Source organism: Bombus flavifrons, chromosome 6 (genome assembly GCF_040668555.2).
Source record: "Bombus flavifrons isolate JBK064 chromosome 6, iyBomFlav1_principal, whole genome shotgun sequence".
Taxonomy (NCBI): domain Eukaryota; kingdom Metazoa; phylum Arthropoda; class Insecta; order Hymenoptera; family Apidae; genus Bombus; species Bombus flavifrons.
The window spans coordinates 6,775,841-6,797,408 of NC_138447.1; the positions used below are offsets into that span (position 1 = coordinate 6,775,841).

The 21,568-nt window shown below is 39.5% G+C and overlaps 1 long non-coding RNA gene across 1 annotated transcript; it reads right to left on the reverse strand.

Annotated features, from left to right (window-relative positions):
* Nucleotides 1-7,480: 7,480 nt before the first annotated feature.
* Nucleotides 7,481-13,774, reverse strand: LOC138180707 (uncharacterized). The gene is made up of 2 exons (XR_011173359.1): nt 13,052-13,774; nt 7,481-12,961 (listed from the first exon to the last, which is right to left on the reverse strand). It is a non-coding gene; the product is annotated as an uncharacterized LOC138180707 (long non-coding RNA).
* Between the last annotated feature and the right edge of the window lie 7,794 nt (nt 13,775-21,568).

The following is a 21,568-nucleotide window of genomic DNA, read 5'->3' on the forward strand; positions in this document are numbered from 1 at the left end:
AGAACGACGAGACGAACGAGCGGTACAGATCGTGAGAACAATGGTTTCACGTTACGTGGCAGAATCTAACGCGTCTTCGTTCGTGGCTAAACGTTGTCAATTACGAACAGATATGCTCGACGAACGAAGCCGGGCCTGATAGCGGAAACAGCGAGGCTTAACGTGGAAATTGCCAATCGTCGTCTAATTTACCGGGTTGCAGCCAATTTCCAGTCGATACCGAAGATGCAGAGCGTGAACCTTTCGTCGCTGCACGTGCTTGGAACGCCGTCGACAATCGAGGAAACCTTCGTTCTAGTTCCTACCAGTAAATTCGGTGATAGGTGAAAGAGCGAGCGAAGACGAAACGGGAAGAACACGATAATTCCATCTTTGTTAATTTTCCTTTACATCGTTCAGCGACTAAAGGATTATTTCAACGTCATACGGTTGAAAGCTATTCTCTCGTATTCGCTTCTGAAAACGTTCTTAACGAGATTTTCGTATCTTTCAAAGTGTCAGAGATTCCGAAATATTTTCTTCGAAATGTGTCATTCTACGTATATTCCCGCGATGTCTTTCTAACGATAAAATCGACTTTGAGATTAAGGACGGCGATTGGAAGCAGTGACAAAGATTGGCTCGTTTCCAAATTACAATTTTCTTTTCTATCGATCGATCGCACTTGTCGTTGCGACGATTGCTAAAAATCGCTATTTTTAACGATTCGTAAATTCATCACGCTTTGTCGCGTAATTTTACAAAGCGGCAAAACAATTGCAAACTCCGCGAAAAGTGGCGTACGACTTTCGCCAATGTACGATCAATTCTTTTATCGCTCTCAAACGCTAGAAAAATTCTCACAGCGGATTTTATCAAAGTCTGTCCACGATTTACGGTTCCCCTTTGCTTCGCTGCGCTGCTTTCGGTTAGCCTCGGGAAGACATGGATGCGTTTGGATCTCGGATGGCGTGGCGATCAGCGTGCAAGAATCAGAGCGCGTGGTCGTTAAAGTACTTGTTACACGTTTAAGCGATTTCGTTTCAAGCGGACGCAAATACAAAAGAAAAAAGAAAGAAGAAAGAGTTATTGTAAAGCGCATCGTATTAATAACAAACATGCATATACATATACGCATGCTTCGGCCCCGCGAATATACATAAACGTATAAATATAGACGCGAGCGCGTATGAATAGATCCATGTATATTCATCACGTATAAATATATAAATAGGCGTGTGCTTAGGAGACAACGTTATATAAATACGAACTCTATGAACGACGTATAGTTAACTAAGAAAAATATACGTACGTTACATACACGCATACATACACACGCGTGCGTATACTTAATGAGAATGAAAAATTATACAGGATACCGTGTAAAAGACGTCCGGCTTCGCGTACGGAATGTCCGGAACGTTACGGAACGCTACGGAACGCTCGATGAAACTCGTAACGTTGAACTATACATATATCAAACACGGTTGATAGCGCGAAGCATTGATAGAAAAGAGAATTGTAATACATTTAAGGGAATTTATTATATATATATATTATAACGAACTAAATACAAAGGAATTGAATTAGGTTACACGGGCAACCAAGTAGTCTGTTCCCATATTCGTCTCTGTTCCTATTTCTCTGCAACGTACTCGCCCTGGTGTACGACGGGGACATTGATTTTGTATCGTTCTTCGTCGTCTCTCGATCGCAAAACGGAGAAATATCGCGAGACACGTTAATTAACGCGAACTTTCTGTGATCGGTGTTACCGTGACGTGGACCGCGTATCTTCGGCCACCGACTCGCTGGGATTATTTTTAATTTCGCAGCTGGAACGTTCCGCCGCGGCCGTTTCGTTCGATCGATCGTCGAACGTTCGTCGCGATCGTCGCTGCCCGTTACGGATAAGCCAGCCAGTCCCCGGCAGGACACGTTTGTTTACATTTATACGAATACCACGTATGTATATGTACATTATTATTACGAAATAGGCATATCGCGGGAATGCGACGAAATCGAAGGAACTCAGCCGCTCGACGTTTAACGAGAACCGGAGCGGAGGATCTGTTTCTCTGGCATTTCGATCGCCGATTCGTTAGGCCGTAAAACGAAAAAGGGAAAAGAAGGTGAACGAAGCTGGTCGTAAGCATAAATCGACATCGTCGTTTTCGAATAGACGAGAAGAGAATCGCGCCCTTTTCCCTCGTTTTTACGCCCGTCTCTCTCTCTATCTCTCTTTCTCTAATCTTACCCTGTGAATCAGCTTCGTCCGCCTTCTTTCTCTTTGCAGGAACACGCTCGTGCGCCAACGTAAACTCGCACAGGTAAATAAAACGAAAGGAGGACAAGAGCGAGGAAAAATATAGAAGGCAACGCGAGAGCGCTCGTTACCCTATTCGATCCACATACCGATCATCGTCATGTCATTCGAAACGACGCACAATGACGACTAATCGTTACGATTCGAGAATTTAAGAGAAGACAAAACAAAGGAATAGGGGAAATAGCATCTGGTGCATCTATCGACCATTATATATATATATATATATATAAATATATACATCTGTACGTACAAGAATACACGCGTGGAGCATAGGTGAGAAAAGGCCGCAATCGCGAAGCGAAACCGAGTGAAATGGTAGGTCAAATAATAATTACTAGACCGGTGGAAAGCTACGTTTCGTTCGATCGCGGGAATCGCGTCGGAATCTGTTTTTCTTTCCTTTTTTTCTTTCTTTATTTTCTACACGCTGCGAACCGTTGCGAGATCTCGCCAAAGATAAATATTGATAATCGCAGCAACGATTACGCTGCTACTCGTTTCCCCGCGGATTTCTCTCACTTTTGTACCGATTCAGCGCCTGTTTCACGGATGTGACGCGAAACCGGATCGAAACGCAACCGAAGTTTTCTGCAGGATAACGCGGTATTTGTTATTTGAAACGCTGTTCAGCTCTCTCGTAGACTAGCCGTTGAATCGATTCACACACATAGGCATTTAAACGTGGTTTTAGATATTACTACGATACCTATTAAATGAAATATCGCTCGTTCGGGCAGCGTGCAGTCTGCGCGAAAAGAGAAAAAAAAATGGGAAATCCAAGGGGATACGCGATAAAAATAAATAAAGTAAAATATTGATAAAATAAGAGGTAAGAAAAAAAAAATAATAAAAAATGAAGCCGCGCGGTATGCTCAAAACGTAGAGGAAAGTTTTATCTCTGTACATGCGCTTAAGAGAATCCTTACCTAGAAAATATATTACGATTATTACGATGTTAAAAAAAGAGAAAAAAAAGGAAAAAGAGAAGGGAAAAAGATACGATGAGAAGGGGGAAAAAAAATAGAGAAGATGTAACGAAATTGCGACGTTCGATGCGGTGCGAACGAATCACGACTCGTCGTGTTTTAGGATTAAGCTGTACCAAGGAAACGAAAATAACACGAGGGCTGAGTCAGGATATTCGATGAGGATCGCGTTCGCATGGCACAATAATATCCATTTATAAGTTTACGCGGAAATCGCATGACAATGTAAAATAAAGAAATAAATATTAAAAAAAACAGTGTGCAGATAATTTAATGCTTCGATAACGCCGGTAATACTGCGAGGTTACCGCTTAGCGATTCTTTCCTCTTTTTACGATCTAACGTGCTTTTCACACGTTCTTTCGCTTCCGTTGAACTTTCCAGAGAAAGATCAAAATTCTCTACGTTTGTCAACGGCTAATGTATCCGTCGATGATTAGCGAGAATTTTCGCACGATTCTATTTCCTTGTACGAATTAAGGTAAGCTAAAAACCCGAGATAAGACGGTTAAAATTCGCAAGGCAGAGAGATTCGTAAGATGAAATTTTTCTCTAGCGCAGAAGCTGCAATTTCGAATTTTCGACTCGAGATATTTTGTGCTACGCGAATCGACGTTCGAGTATAAAGTTGAGACGAAGCAAGCAATGAAAAAGAAATATATATATATATGTATATGTAGGTATATCGGAAACGTCCTATCAGCTGCGTTTTTTCTGCCCGAACAGGACGAGAAGGAACGACGGCGAGACGTAAACGCGACAAAACAGGAGGAAATATCCGAATACGTACGTGCAGCGATAAAATAAACATCCGTATTATCTTCCGAACTAAATATATACAATAATACGAAGAATTTAAGAATACCGTTAACGATTAACGATTAACGATACGTATTAAATAGAAAGGGGAAAAAATAGAAAATAAGCCGATCAAGAGGCGCGCAGGATCGATTCGTCGGACCTTGTTTGCGCTCGTTCTGCGAAAATTTGATTCCATGAAACGTTAATTTTATCGATCGCGTTATTTACTCCGTAATAATCTCGTTTCGTATAAATTTTCTACCGCCGATCGTAATCCTCGAGTGGAAGTTACAAATGCAACAATTAAAAATCATTCGATCGAATTCGTTCTTTTTACGAACGATATTATGTAGAAAATTAATAAAAATCTAATCTAAATCGTATAAAAATTTCTGAAAGAAAATTAGTAACCATTAAAAGTTCTACGTTAGACCTTTCGAGATACCGTGTATCGTCGATGGGTGCTCGCTTCTTTCCCAATTAAAGTAATCTCCATCACCGTTTCTATTCGTTTCTAACGTAAAACGAGATTCGTTGATTCGTGGTCGTTGAAACGGAAGATTATGATCTGGAACTTCGCAACGATCGATCCTGCGCACGAAACGTTCGGCTCGCGTACTCCTAATTTGTATTCAAATTTTACACAACTTTATTCGATGAATATTTACCGTATTCTTTACGAAAGCTTTTATTCTATAATCTGTACACGATTTAATTACGGCCGGGCCACGACGCGACGGCCCGATGGCGTCGGGGCGCGGCTGTGCGCCTCGAACACAATTATCGACGATAAAATATATGTATACATATATACATACATATGATATATTTTGTGCTAGACTCATTTCCACCGTACAATGACGAAGGCAGTCAATATCGTTTGCGAGGGTAGCTCGTCGGATAGTCGGATATCGACAGGCGTCCATGCTTTGGTAAAATATTATTTCGTCGCGCAGTTGCGTGTAAATTGTCAACGATCGACCGCAGGCCGTATAAAAAATGAGTATCCGATTCTGTTGCCACGTTTCATCGTTGCGCAGCTTGTTTCCGAATGCTTTCAAATTTATTCCACTTTGTATCAACTACCACAAACCTGATTATATCATATACGGTTCAATCGGAAAAAAAGAAATACAACTTTCGAATCTAAGATGAAGAAAATGGAAGAACGAAGCTTCCTTTCTTTACGCGTTTCCTACAAACGCTTCGACTGCCACGCCAAAATCGCGTGTTTCGCTCAGAACGCCACAGTGTTTTAACACAGTACACCGTTAGATGCAAGATTTGTCCTCTTTTTTTTTTTTTTTATTGATCTAATAAAAATGTTTAATCGTTCAACTTTTTATTTCAAAGTATCTTGTATTTATAGGTTATGTTCGAAATGCCCTAACTGTCAATTTTCATTCAATGTTTACAATTGTAAGAAGTTCGAGCGCTCCGGTCACCAGTGACCACCGTGGCGGTCAAAGTGATCAACGAATACGCGAAACGTGAACCGTAGCGACGAAATTATCGTTACAAAGGATACTACGTTTTCTATGCTTGAAATTCCATCGATTCGAACATATCGATCGTAGGATAAATTCGAGACGCTTCGGGAACGAGCGACGGTCGATAATTATTTTGTATAGCTAGCAAAAAGGGTCGCTGGTACACGATCGTGTGGTACGAGGATTCTGCGTCCAGATGTATAGCTTGTAACTTTAAAGCCTGTGTATATAGCACGAACTGCCGCCAAGGGAAGTGAAGTCTCCTAATATCGCATCGCCTACAATATTAACACTTGCGTGACCGCTCGCCTACGGACGCGAAATTTCGCCAGTGGCAATTTCCCATGAATTTCTAGTTAAGCGACCGTTCGACCGCGTTACGTCGATTTAACTAGCGAAAATAACTTCGATCGAGAGGAAATACAGAGATTGTCGCTTACTCGTGTCTTTTCTTCTCCATAGACGATTCGATGAGAATATATTTTACTAGCTACTCCGACCATGAAGTTATCGCGCTAAATGCCGAGTATAACGTTTCATTTAAATCACAGTTATCGCTGCTGCTTAACGCATCGTCGAACGATCGGTGGAATAATCACGTTGGACGCGTACACGTCGATTTAAATTCTCGTGGTAGTGTCGTTCGTTACGCGAAACGAACAAAATTACGGTGTCTCCATCTTCATTCAACTAGGAGAATAACACGATAACACGCGCTCGGTTTTACGTCAGACGAATCGGACGACGATGCGTTGACGATCGGCGATTCTCTTCGCGAAAATCGCTAGCGGTCACGAAAGCGTGAATGTCGCGTGTGCGATTACTTTCGTTGTAAATACGTCTAAAATCAGCGCAGACGATGTAATTCGTGTTTGTCGTTATCGAAGAGCGTATTCTGTATGAATTTTATAACGAACGACAGAACGAGATATACTATATATACTATATATATATCCTTCTTCCTAGAGTTACGTAAATTACGCGTGATACCTAACCAATCGACGAGATCCGAATGGTCGAGAAAGATGGGAAGAAACGAAAAGGGAATCGTTCAAACGAAACGATCGTCGCTGTGATCGACCCATCCTCGGTCGATTATCTGCAAACACGATTCCGCAAACCTGCCTCGGATCGTTGAACGTAGCGCGTCATTTTTTCCGAAGCTTTCGCTGTACGATGGATTCCGTAAGAGTGCGTGTAGCTTATACATCGTACGAATAGAACGCGTCGTTCGATTGCGTTGCAAGGACGATCTTATTTATAATACTTTGTATGTAGGACATCAGGTGGAACGTGCGCCATTAAATTGCAACCAAGTTATTGGATTACTTTATGCATAATCGAAGCGGGCGCATTGCCTTTGAGCATTCACTTTGAAGGACTAATTGTAATATCGATCGTCGCGAATTAATAAACTGCGCTGCGGCGAAATAATTCGATAGTAGGACGCCGCGCGCGCACGCTGAGGCGTTAGACGTGCGTAGCGCGCGTGGCGAAAACACGAAACATTTGTTCATTCTGTCGCCCGTTTTTTAGAACAGACGACACACACCACGTCCTCGCAATTCCTCCGAATCGTGTAGCGTGTAACGTTTTTCTACGATTTTATTTTCACCGTGTCGCGTCGCAGACATCCTTTGTATATCGAGCTGATTTTTCTGTACATAAAAAACGACAACAACAATAACAGCAGGAACAACAACACGTGCGTCACACAGTTGTGTTAAACGAGAGAAATAAAATGTCTTATTGAAGTTCGATCGATCGAATTCATCCCTCGATCTCAACGCCTGAACCACCTCAACCTACCGAAATGAAATTCCATTTCCGACGTTTCACCGTGTGCTTTGCTTTAGTATCGTTGAACAACGTAACGGCAAAGTTTATCGAGTGAATTGAACATTAAGGACAAGTATTTATGTATATTAACCGTAATAACGCATTCTTACAACCAGAATACGAATGCAATTTACATTTGTCGTTCTTACGTCGTCTTTTTTAACGTTAAAATCAAAGTATTAAAAATCAATATTACACGTTCGAGCAAATTCGATACTGCCATCTTGTAACAAGCCGTTGAACTAAGACTCTGTATTATCGGCGCACGTTAACACGTACACAAGATCGATAAAAATTCCTGTTAAAATTACATCAAAATTATTCATACCTAAGATATCGATAATTATCTATTTGATAAACGTGAATAAAAATTGACAAAATTTCGATAAATAAGTTAACGATGAAGTTATAAGGAAATACAAAGCGAAAGGAATAAACTTCAGGATTATACGATTATTGACTCGGTGAAGCGTTGTATCATCCGCGTAATCGTACAAAATATAAAGACACGATAATACGACAAACGTTTCTATATTCTTTGCAACTATGTACGCACATATATGGCTCTGTTGAAATATTCTCCGGACGCAACGTACGTATGTACCAACGAATTCGCCAACTTGCGCTATGCTGCAGCGCGATCTAGCGTAGGTACACGTACCAATTAACAACAGAGCGATCTAATCATACGCGTAGCAGCGAAATTTGAAAATATATGCACGCGTTGTTCGATCGCGTATCTTAAATATCGAAAATATAGGTTGAAATGGCCAGTGATGATTTTCCTATCACATATATCGCATATCGGAGCAACGTTTATTTCCAAGAGTGCATAACTAAGTTCATTTTATGCTATTCATTTTTCTCCATTCTTATTGCTTCAACACAAACTTATTTATTCTTTGCCTGTTCTAACAATACCGTGTTTCCATCGTTTTACTTGAAAAACAAAAGCGTTAAGTGCGGATCTTGAAGCGTTGCTGTAAAATATTTTGAAAAATACTTTTGTTTATCCTAGCAAGAGTAAAATTGAAACATAAAAATTCGTAGGCATGGTTAATGGGTGTTATCGTTTAAATCCGAATTTTAAACTCAAACTTCGAACAAACGAAATCTCCTCTGCGTTAAAATAAATACTTTTTTTTTATTCTCGTTTCATAACTGCCGCGATACGGCAACTGTCGCTATATGGATAACGCGAAACGCAGGTTTTCTGGCGGGCTTTTCGAATTTGAAAACTGATATCGTTACTGTCGCGCTAATGGATGTAATTTTATTTATATCGGAACGGTAACGTTAAACCAAGCGGCATTCAGTGGGATAAGATTGACATATAATTATTGTTCCAGCCATATTCTACTTTCTACGGTGTACACGTATGATATGAATTGTGATATGATACGAATCGCGTAATAATTTATATGTTACATATACAGAAGCAAAGTAACATCGACAAAAATAATAGAATAATTTTTCACGTATCCGAAGAAATCTATTTCCCAAGTAGCAGGTTTCGATCAATCGGATCGTACGCACCTCGTAACGTGAAATACAAAATACAGCAAAATTTACTGAAATTTTGCTTTCCAATAAATGTATATATACGATAAATTGCCATAAATGCGTAAACACCTACGATCTAATTATAATCATTATTTGTCCTTAAATTATAAATTAAAGTAGAAAAATTACAATCGTTCTATAGGATGCGAATACTTGTTTTCAAATGGATTTCGGTTTACCAGGAAAATTCTACTTACAAATAATCGATTACAGCGTCGAATTTGCCCCATTGATAACTTCCTGGGACGATGCTCGTTAATTACAGGCATTTCTCCCTATACAAAGCTATTAACGCACGCAATATTTTTGAATCAGCCAGTATGCGGGTAATTGCATCGCCTACGAACGCGTACGCATACTAACGACGAAATTTTCGTCTTTCACGTCGATGAGCAAAGTCAATACGTTAATCCCGATACTCTTTCGCAACTACGTACGATTTATAAAAAATTGGCGAAACATTTACCTCGATTATGGCTACGCGTTATGATAAAAAGAATCGCCGTGTGTTTTTACAATTGGCAAAAGATCCGTAAAAATGGGATATTTACGAAGGAAATTTATTTTTCACGTTCTACGAAGAAATGGAAGAGCGCTGTAATAGTTTCTACGTTTTATATGGAAAAACAAAATTATATATTTAGGAAATTATGACCGGCTGCGCTGCTACCAGCTCGCTCTGATCGATTTCTTCGAAAATGGTAAAGTAAACAGGTATTTTCTAAATATTTCAAAAATCCTAATAAACTTGCAAGAAGATAAATTACAAACACGATAAACAATCGTTTGCGAAGCGTAAAATCGAAGATGGAAAGAGCACGAGCGTTTCTGATAAGAAGCGAACCATCGTTATAAATAATAAATTCGACGATAATAGCGTCCATAAACGTGCAATCGATAGCAGCGCTCGTTCTTCTATTTTTACGTATGCCATCATCCCCTTTCTTACCTTAAAAATTTCCTTCGTTCCCGATTCGTCGCTCGAACGTCTGCTGGAAATCGTGTCGTCCACCGTTGGAAAATTTAAAACGTAGCGATGAATATGGACGTAAGCGACGCGATTGTTTCCAGATGCGACAGATAATGTTAATTGGAAAGACACGTGCGAGTTTTCCGCGACAGATTCCATCAACGCGAAAATCCCTTGGCAAGAGAGGCTAATTACTAATTAGTAAGACGAATGTAGAAACGCGGAATAATTAACGAGAGCGGGTAGGCACTGCGAATTGTTAACTTCGTGTCGCCCGGTTATAACCAGTTAAATTTCGAAGAAATTCTCCGCTTCGTTCTTGATTACCGTTTAAACACCGGTTTCAATTGCTTCGTTAATCATTCGAACAATTCGGCTCTAATCCGCCAGGCTATTTCTGCACTTCAAACAAATCGAGAGTCGTGGAAATATAATTGTAGAATAATTTTCTATCGCAAAGTATTTGAAAGCGATCTGCTAAACGATCTGGTTTCGTTGGTTGCGTCGTTGTTCCAGCGAACCGACGATACGTAGAATATCGAAAGAAAGTTTCATTAAATATCGGATTATCTTGATTGTACGCTGGTAAATGTCAGTGCATTAATGGCCGCGAACAAGTAAAGTAGGTTACATAGATTTGTTACTTTGTGTACCAAGGAAAATCGATAAAAATAGAAAATTACACAGTTCTTTCGGATATCGCGTAATTCTTTCTACGATGTTCGTGGCAATAAAGTACGCGAGATACGTTACGAGCCGTTTAAGAAAGAAATTACGTAAAAAAAAAAAAAGGAAATGGTTGCAACGATCGAGAGTATGAGAACGGAAAGAATTTCCATTTTAATCGATAATCGATCAGCAAAGATGTATGTTCTTCGGAATCTAAACGTTTCTATTTTTAAGCTAACGTTATTAGCGAAATTTGACGAATCATTGCTAATAAATTCTCTTAGGTAACAATAATTATTCTCTTACGTAACGTACGTTCGACTAATAAGGCAAGTTCTAGAAGCGAATTTTATAAATTATTGGATAACCGATTTTCCTATTCCGTGTCAAATTGTAAAATTGTAAAAGCTGCTTACGTAACGGTCATCCATAATCTACGGCTCGTCGCTTGTCAATTCGCCAATGTTATTAGCTAGTAAATTATCGCGCAAAATAATCCGGATAATTCTAACGAAATTATCGAACGACGTATCATAAACGCAACGTGATCAAATTTTCTTACGATCTCTCTAAATACTAAATGTTAAAAACAGCGCGCCTTTTCTTTCTTACGCCTTGCTGAAACGAATGCCGCCTGAATATAAATTCTAAATACCTTGACTCATCGAAGGGAAGATGTTCCGTCCAATCCATTATAATAAAACGAAGAAGATAAATGGATAACGTCGAACGTCCAAACGCGTTGAAATTCATCCAGTGATGCAGCTTCGTACGAACGCGAGAAACGACACGATACAGAAATTGTGGATGGAACAAAAGGAAATGAGGTAGACTGCAACGATTCGCGTTGCACGTTGTATCTGAAATTTCCTTCTCAGGCAAAATTCCCAATGCAATTTCTCGTTGAACCGCGAACACGAACAGCTGAACGTCAGGCGGAAAATCTTGCAATTTTCTATCAGCCACCCTTTATCGGCCATCGAGGAAGCATAACGCGCAACTCGTTGGAACAAAGTCAAAGCCGAGCTCGTTTCACACTGGACTGCGAGAGAAAACGAATCGTTGTATACCCGTACACGTTTCCAACCTTTAAATTTATCGTTATTTATGGAAGTTTATCGCGACATAACGTTCCAATTGAAATTTCTATTCGTCGATAATGTTTACGCGATTCTCGTGTGGCCGCGTCCGAAAAATTTCTTCCTACCTCCCTCTATCCACCTGCACGCGCGTAAACGCAAATTTCCGCCCACTCGAACGTTTCCCAGAGATTAGACCGGGCCGTATTTGCTCTCGCGTTTCTCGTCCATCCTTTTCCCTTTAACCCAGTTTATCTATCCGCCATTATCGCTTGCATCCCTCTCCATCAAAGATCCTCCGTATCCCTGTGAAACTATCTGTTCCCCCTTTTTGCTTTTATCACGATCTATCCTCTGCCCCTTTCCATACCATCGATTCGATCTAACTATGTGTTCTTTCGTCCCTCTCTTTCTCTCTGTCATCTGGAAATCCCCATGCACGAATACGACTGTCTTCTTCTAACTAGCGGTTTGATCACCTCCGTCGATGCCATTGAAAGCCCTGCAACACGTTATGTCTAAACGCCAGTGAATAAAAGCTCGAAGCCAGCGAAGTGAGTATGTATACGCTTCGTCACTTCTAATTTTAGCACAAAGGGTGCGGCGATTCTGTGTGTACACGATTTTGCGCGTGAACGTGTGCGCGCGTGCACCGCCTCCTGTTCCATCGTAAAACACGTACACACACCGATAGTTGGAAGACGATTGTGTCTGTCCAAGTTGTGTGTGCCATATCGAAGGGGTAGAATATCTACCTATGGATTTCCACTAGCTCGATGGCGTTCGCCAGGCCATTTTTATAGAGTCCTCTTCGATCACTTTCTCGTTCTTTCTTTTTCTTTTATAGCTTTCTCTCTCTCTCTCTCTCTCTTTCTCTTTGCCCCGGCTTTGCCTTCTTCCCAACGAGCAGCCTAGACCGGCGGTTCGATCGAAATACGATTTCCGTCTCGCTGCGTATTGGCGGAACGCGGGCACAGTTTAGTTATCAGGACCAAATTGGACTTTGGCGAGATAGGACGAGCCGAAGAGCACCGAAATGCAAGCGACTACCTATTAGCCGGGTTAACGCGGTGTTAAAGCGAACGCGCCAGATATAAAAGCGCCATCGCCAGATCGTTTTTTAATGTATCGCGAAAAGCGAACCGTCCATTGTCTCCGGTAACAAAGCCGAGTTTGCTTAATCCCGACGTCCTTCGTAGTTCCCTGCGAATTTTTTCTTTGAACGTGGCCGTTCCCGTTGCCAAACGTGTAGGTGTCTGGAAAACAAGAATATCGGAATTTTTCGTAAAGAGAAAAACGCGTGATAAAATTCGGTTGGTTTAATTGTTTCGTCGTTAACGTTTTACCTTTCGCGAAACGGAATCGATAGCGTTGGTATTACATCGAAATTAATTCGTGAATTCCATCCATGGCCAACTTCCGCTTTCTTCCGTCAAGAAGAAACATCTTCCTCCGTGAAAAAGCATTCCCCTTAGCTGTCACTGAAACAGCGATCGTAAGATCTCGAACTTCTTCTCTGGAAACTGCAAATTATTCAGGACGGTAGATTCACTTTGATGCTGGGACGGTTCATTTTGAAGCTCGCTTTGCATTCCTATCGAACAGAAGGTAAGGGTGTTGAATACGTTTGTCGAAATAAGCGTCTGCTTACTCGATTCGCCGTCCCTGACCCAGAATACCTGAAAAGCTTATCAGAGATAAGTAGCTTTTAAAACAATTTCCTTGTCCCCTTCAAACTTGCCATTTCCACAAAGCGTTTAACGTTTAACGTCGGCATCTGTTCAGTAACGATGTTCGGCAAATTACGAAACTTTTATAGCGGTAAGATCAGATGGGAATTTTTTAGATTAGCAAAATGTTTAACCAAAAAGTTTCCAAATTTACGATCGTATTATCTACCCACCGTAACGACCATGTACGTTCGTCTTACGTTCTTCTTCGTCCTTATACCGTTTCAGCAACCACGACCGAAACATCCAGTTAACAAAGTCACGTATCTATGAGAAATGGCGATTAACGAGCTCGACCTTCCGCGTGCTTCTTTCATCTTGCCGAACGCTTGTCACGATAGCTTCTCGTTTCTCGTTGCTGCATCGTGATAGCACACGGCGTATCGCCATTGACGGTCTCGCGGAATGCAGAGGATTTCCGAGTGGTCTGAAAGGGGCTACGCGGACGGAGGAGCACAAGAGCGAGTTTCATTTTCCTTTGACACGATGTAACACCATCAACAAGTGCCGCTATCCCGGAGTATTCTTGTTCTCACGCCGTAGTTGCTACTCATCACGTGGGAGTGATAATATCCGCGGACACGCGTATTCCGAGGGTTTGACTTCTTAAGCGACAGCTTACGAATGCTTTTTATCCGGAATACCGTTAGGGTTAGTCTGGTTGTTCGCTTCTTTTCTGATTTATGTGGTATCTGACACGGTATTTACACTCGAAATCTGTAAACGACAGATTAATCGGTATAACGCGTTATGAGATAAAGAGGCTTAAATGGAATATTCGCGTTATCAAGAAGCGTTTACGGCGCAACGGGGTAATTTATACATTTTCCCACGCAGAATTATTGCCGTGACATTTCCTGGGTAAAATACGAACGATCATAAAATTCCGCTACGATCATGGCTGCTTGCTCTTTTCCCGATAATGCGAATCGAGAATGATATCTCCCTGTTGTTTTACGAGGACGACATTCTCCAGGCTATTCTTATAAGAAATTCTGTTTGCCCGCTATCGTTCGCCGAGAGAATGGAAAGGTCTTTCCTCTTTATGTTGTCGCGCAAAAGAATATATATTTACCGAGAAAAACAAGACCGTAAGCGAACACCTTACTCCCTTTGAAGAATTAAAAGCAATATTATAAATCCTTCGACGTTACGTATTGCGTATATTCTTATAATATGACTTCTCGCAAAGAAATATTTCCTTTCTTCGTGCAAAAGGTAATTTCGCAAGTTGTCTACTCTTGAGAAATATCGAAGAATATTTAAAATATCGAATACATGTACAGGGTGGTTGGTAACTGGTGGTACAAGCGGAAAGGGGGTGATTCTACGCGAAAAAAGAAGTCGAAAATATAGAATGAAAATTTTTCGTTCGAGGCTTTGTTTTCGAGAAAATCGACTTTGAATTTTCGCTCGGTACGCGTGCACTTTATCGCGTCTCGTTAAAACGGATCTCACTGTAGATCGTTGTCTCGATGGAAAAATTAAAAAAAAAGTTTTATTCTATATTTTCGACTTCTTTTTTCGCATAGAATCACCCCCTTTCCGCTTGTACCACCAGTTACCAACCACCCTGTAGAATATAGAAAAACTGTACGACATACTACGTATGTAAAATAAACTATATAGGAGCCGACCGTAAATTGGCCAGCAATTCGTTGTTTCCTGATTATTCCTGTAATCATAATCATCGTCGTTGAGATAATTTCTCTTTGTATAAATAGTTAGGAGGAATTTGGAGATGAGAAAATGATGTTACTCAGCCAGCTTCTGTTTCGTCTGTTTATTGGCTCGTTTGATATAAAAGCGGTGGGTACGTAGAAAGGAAATCGTATTTATAATAGCAGGCGGAAGTTCTTGAATGGAAGAAATGAGAAAATGAGATTCGGGTTTTCCCCGTTTAGTTGATGCGCGATTAATCACCGCTTGACTTCTAAATTATGGAAATACCTATTTTTCAAATATACCGATCTTCAGATAGTACGTACATGATGATTCTCGTTTTAGCAATTTCTACCAATGACCATCTGTGACCCGATAACTCCAAATGGTAAAAAACTAAACTTTCGTTGCAACAGATGAAACTCGTACAAATAAAATTTTACAATATAATTCTACTGAACCGATATAAGCTATGAAGCGAACACATGTATATTGCCAGTATCATTCGCGTTATATGTCGTACCTAATAGCTTTCATTGTACCAAATTTCATTTGTCCGAAGAAGCTTGAACCAACGACGAACGTACACTTGCTCTATACTGGTAACTTTATTTTAAGTTAGCAATTAATTTCAATTTGTCCCATGACGAAGCGCCATCGTGTCGCTGTCACGGAGAGAGGGTTTTAAGAAAACAAACTCCAAGCGAATAGACTAGACTTGCCCAATAAATACTTATACAGCGGCGTACACGTGTACATATATGTTCAGGCAAAGGATAGACATTAACATTGAACATTGCAGAGTACAGACAAATGGCGAACAACGGCCTTCATGGTATCTAATTTCATTTCCTCCGACGATTTCTCGTAATGACGGTTCTCTCTCTCTCTTTCTCTCTCTCTCTCTCTCATACGATTTCCTTCGTCGTATTACGAATGGCGCGTGGATCCAAGTAAATCGGTTGTCTCTTTGATCGCGCCACGAAGAAGAAAAATAAGAGGAATTATCGAAATCGGATGATCGACGATCACTCGTTGATATCACTCGTTTGAAAAAAGTAGGCTCGTGATTCGTCTCGTCGAAGCTTGTTAAAATCAGATTAATTCCATTTATAGGCTTCTACAGAATGCCGGTAACTGGAAACTTGGTTTATTAATATATTTTACGTGATTTCTTTTATACGAGTGTAAATTTCGAAAAAGCGTTTTCGAGAAACGAATGTTACGCTCGAAGTAGATACGCCGTATCCATTTCGCAATGTTATACTCGGTGCAATCTACTATCCTTAACATTAACCTTCGTTTCTCGAAGCTCGAAGGTTCTCGAGCCCCTCTTTATCATCGAGCAAATTCTTGTGCGTACACATGGGATGCACTTGCGTGACATTTCAAGCGCACACGCACACGAGGGCGAGATAAATATATTCGCACGAGCCAAGCGAACCGAACTTACATTTTCAACGCAAAAGACAGTTGACGTAAATCGAATCTTATCCCCTTCGACTCTCTTTCTTCTGTTCTCCGGTCATATGGAAATATCCGGGGAATCTAGTACCTTGGGCCTTCTTTTCCCCATTTTGTAAATTGTACAGCGGATCTTGAAAGATCAGAGAATCCTTATATTCTACTCTTAAACTATAACAATGATCTCGAAGCATTAACGACTCTTCTCCTCTCTCCTTCTTGTTATAAACTAAAGCAAATTTTTATCACACTCGCAGATATAACGTGAATATCTAAAAATTGTAAAATAATCGGCAATAATATAAAAGATCAAATTTGCAACGAACTCTGAAAAAATATTAATTTCTCGAGGAAATACCGCAGAATTATTCTAAAGGAAAAATTAGGTCAGCGCCGTGGAAGCTCGTAATAAGTTTGCCAAAGAAATTGGTTTCCCCGTTAAAAAAAAACGCAATAAATAAATCGCATAATAAATAAAAAGGAATTGAATATCGTTGAAATACTTGCGAAAACAATCGTCGGCTATTCTAAATTGCCCTCTATTACTAAAGTTATACCATGGAACGTCACGAAGACAAGGATTACGTCGCTAAAGAAAAGCATAAGCGCCGGCAAAGTAAATTAGGGCAGGAGATTGAACTTCGAGGAAGTCTGGATTAAGGGAGATAAAATTACACTTTCCCAAAGGAAAAAAATACCGGTATTCTCGCTTGAAATCATATTTCATTTACCTTCAAAGAAAAAACTACCAACTTTGCATTTTATAATTACATCATTGTACAAGTAAATTTCCAAGCGAAAATAACCAACATGAAATTTAATAATAATTCAATTCTCATTTATCAGTTTTACTTCTTACGAACGTAAATATAACGTGACGTACTTGCGCGTAACACCGATATAAAAATCGAATGAAAATGATGGATCGCTGAATAAAAAAATCACCTCAATTTCAAGATATTGGTAAGACGAAAGAATAACGAGTAGACGCGATTCGTCTTTTCCGGTCATTCCTTATAATTTTCTTCTAATTTAGAATAACGTGTGTGTACAAAAGTTTGTAGCGCCATCGAGATGCTTGAAATTTATATTTTCGATGCTTAAATTCGTTTACCTTTTACGATGGTCCGTATCTTTCTACGTATTTCCTTCCACGAGGAAACCATAGAGGTACTCGTCGAGACAATACGAACTTCTCACAGAGTCGTTACATTTTCCTCGAGTCGTTGTACTCTACAACTTTACTATCGCCTTCCTCATCCCTGAAACACGTAGCGCAGAACACAGTCGTATTGGAAAATAACAAAACGTCGATGGGACACAGGCGGTCGATTTGCAACGTAAAATTGAACATTATTTTGCCCTAGAAGAATTAATTTTCGTGGCTGCGTGTTACGTGTGAACGCAAGATGAATCGAAAAGGAAAGGTTCAAAGTTCAAATATCTTCACGTATTTTATTTTAGTACGTTTTGTCTCTTTCCACAAAACCGCTCGACAAATGTGTTTGAATTGTTGGTAACTGGTTAAAAAAAAAAAAAAAAAAATGAAAGAAATTTAACTTAAAAGGCTTCGAAAGAAAATTGTCGAAGCGAGATAAAATTAATTCCACCATAACGGTAATAATTTTATCGTAGATAAGGCTCGATGAATATCGTCGTGAATAATTCAACGGCTTAATTACGGCTAGAAATATCTTGTACAACTTCCTTTAATTCGCTGATTATCCCTGAGAAAATATTTTGGTATAAATTAATCGGTAATGAAGCATCGTTATTTCACTCGTCCATAAACCAAGCCCGATTAACTCGTCTCTATCCGCGTAAAAAGTATCACAAGTTATGAATAAATAATTCTCTCCGTCATCGTTGACTTATAAACGAGCTTTAACAGTTTGCCGAGTTTTAAACAATAATTGTTTCGATAGCAATATTCAATAAGATTACAATAACGATACGGCTATAGATATTGAAATTAAAGCGGAATATTAAATCTGATAATGATCTATATAGTAATATTCTTCCGTGAAAGAAGTTCAATCTATTGGTAAATGTACTCTAATTAAAATCTATGTTTCATTACAGCTTCGATTCAGATATAGAAGAACAACGTACTGATAAACATTGATGGACGTAAACGTGTGGTATTTAGTTTGCATACCATTTACGTCAGTTAGATGCCGTTTGCGTATCGCATTTCGAGACACATCGGTATATTAACGAAATTGTTTTTTCCATTAAATCTGCTTTTACGTAAGAACGATTAATACTTGGCGACTGATATATATATATATTTCTTTCAAATGCATCCATCTCCGACAAACTGATTTATCGATGCCACGATTACGAAAAATCTGGAAGACCTTACCATTTATCATTTTATCGTCCTAACGAGTCTTCTAACGTATCCATAAGTTTCTCAAGGCAAGAACGACGGCTACGTTTGAAGTTTGTTCATTTCATGAAAATAACTTCTAAGGTGTGATATTCGATAAAAGCAGCAAAGGTATGTACCAAATATCCGATAATTTCTTTTCACGTTTTCTATATAATAATTTCTTTTTATTTTTGTTTTTAAAAGTTGTTGAATTATTAATAGAAAAATTATCTAGAAATCGTTTAGACGCGAAACAATGGATGGTCTTTTTGTATTTCTCTTTTATATCTTTATATCTTTAAATGAAAATTCTATAATACACTCACTGTACATGGCAATACCAATTAATCACTTCGAATATCATTTTATTCGATATACGCCAGATGCTCGGTACGTAGGACAGAAACAATCGATTCTATTTGATTAATTAAAACCACAAGTAATTAATTTACATGAATAGAACATTGAATTGCACTATATCGTTCTATTATAAACATGTATACTCTTAAAGAGTATGCTTAATCGGTTAATGGCAGATTAATCGTCCAACGATAAATATAACAACGTGCTTTATTTATTTGCCTTTATTGAATATTATTAAATAACCGAACCGATATTTCTAGCGTCTAAACGACACATTAAAATTATGATTTACGATCGTTATCTCACGCACGTCTACTTAATCTATTGCAAATACTCAAGAGTAAAGTTATACACGTTCTTCTACACGATTCACGTTAATTCCAAATTCTTAAAAATATTTCGATAATACTTCGATCACACTTATGTTGTCTCGACTAAAGGACTTAAAGATAGCAAACATCGATCCACTTCATAATTCCACTTTACAATTCGATAAAAGAAACGATAAAATATCCGTTAGACTACTTCGTAGGAATACTTAAGATAAACGATAAGAAAACATTTGCCAATATGTATACAAATAATCATTTTACACACAAGTCTTACGATACTTTACAAATTACTCGAATCGATAGCGTCGCACTTATCAAACTCAAACGTTTCTAAATATGACGATGCTGCGTGACTAGTCGATAATTTATTAAAAATAGAAACACTGTACATCGTCGTAGTCGATGGTTGACAACAATCGCTGCAATTATTCGTTTCTTTACGAAACAGCAAACATTACAAATTGCTTCGTAGCAAGAAATCACGAAAATTACACGAGATTAATAATTCAGAGGGAAAACATATAATTTTATTCGCAACACGACGTATAGGGGATGAATTCTAAAAATAGAGGCCTATCGGTAGGGAGAATTTCAAGAGTCCAAGAGAGAATTTCAGAAGCGGTAAGATAATATTTATTTTATTTTAGATCTACGTGATTTATGACACGGTCGAAAGGAAAGGTATTTTTCGAGAAAGATATTTTTTGCTTTTATCGCTCGTGTTTAACCGCTATCTACCTTAGAAAGGGTAATTATATAGATCTTATCGCGAAACGAGTAGGAAAATCAGCGAACAAGGGAATCTCCGTAAGCATCGCGACGAATCAACGTGTGCACGCATATAACGTGTTTCCCATTTGCTGATCGACGACGTTGATTGACAGATAATGGAGATCGATATTTCGAGACAGCCACGAAGATTCTGTTAGCGGCATTTGTTCGTCGAACATCTCTCGCTAGGCTACACGGTGTTCGTCGTTTCTCGCGCGACCCACCTGTTTAATTAAACGACAGCAGCCGGCGCTCGGTTTCATTAAAAATTTAATAGTCTCGATTGCGAATCCATCGACGTATTCGGCTCGATGTAAATCGATCTTTAGCCGAGATACGCCGGGCCATACGGGTTACCGTGTCACTGCGAACGATAATGACGATACATTGGATGATCCGTGGCGAGCACCATAATACCAAATGCTATCTATGTTACTGATATGTATTTATTAAATTTAATGCCTATCGATACGTTCGTTGTTCCCGTGTTAAATATAAACTTCGATCGTGCGCCGGATTACCGCGTATCATCTGGAGCTTATTCAATAACGCGCCGTAAATTCGGATTGGCGGTAACGTAATTTAATAGCCTTGAAGCTCACGGAGTGGTATTTAGATCCGTGACAGTTTCTCGACGAGTCGAATCTCCGAATGATCGAAGACGATCTTCAAAGAGCCGGCGTTTGAAGGCGACAGCATTTCAAATATTCATGATTCTTCCTAAATAGCGAAGATCGTGTCGGTATCGAAGTTATTCTGGCGAATTACCAAAGACTTTAATAGCTAGGAATATCGGACAAAAGACGCGTTATTTCATTTGCAACGAATGCAGCCATCCTGCATCCTATAGCACGATCGATCCAAAGAAGATTGAAATTAAGAATTTAATGAAATTGTACAAATCACGAATAAATGTTCCTATTACGACGTGTCAGATAATCGTGCGCGGGCAAAATTCCACCAACTTACGAACCAATCCGATACAAAGGAACAGAGATGTATAAAGAAACCTACGCGTGTACGTCGAACAAGCTGAGAAGGTTAAGGAAAAAAGAAAGAACGAGCTGATTCTCGATTGTTCCCTTTAAAATCCGACCGTTCCTCGAGAAAAGTGATCGAAGGCAAGGTATTCTGCGTGGAGCGGGGCTACGACTTTACAGCTGGCAC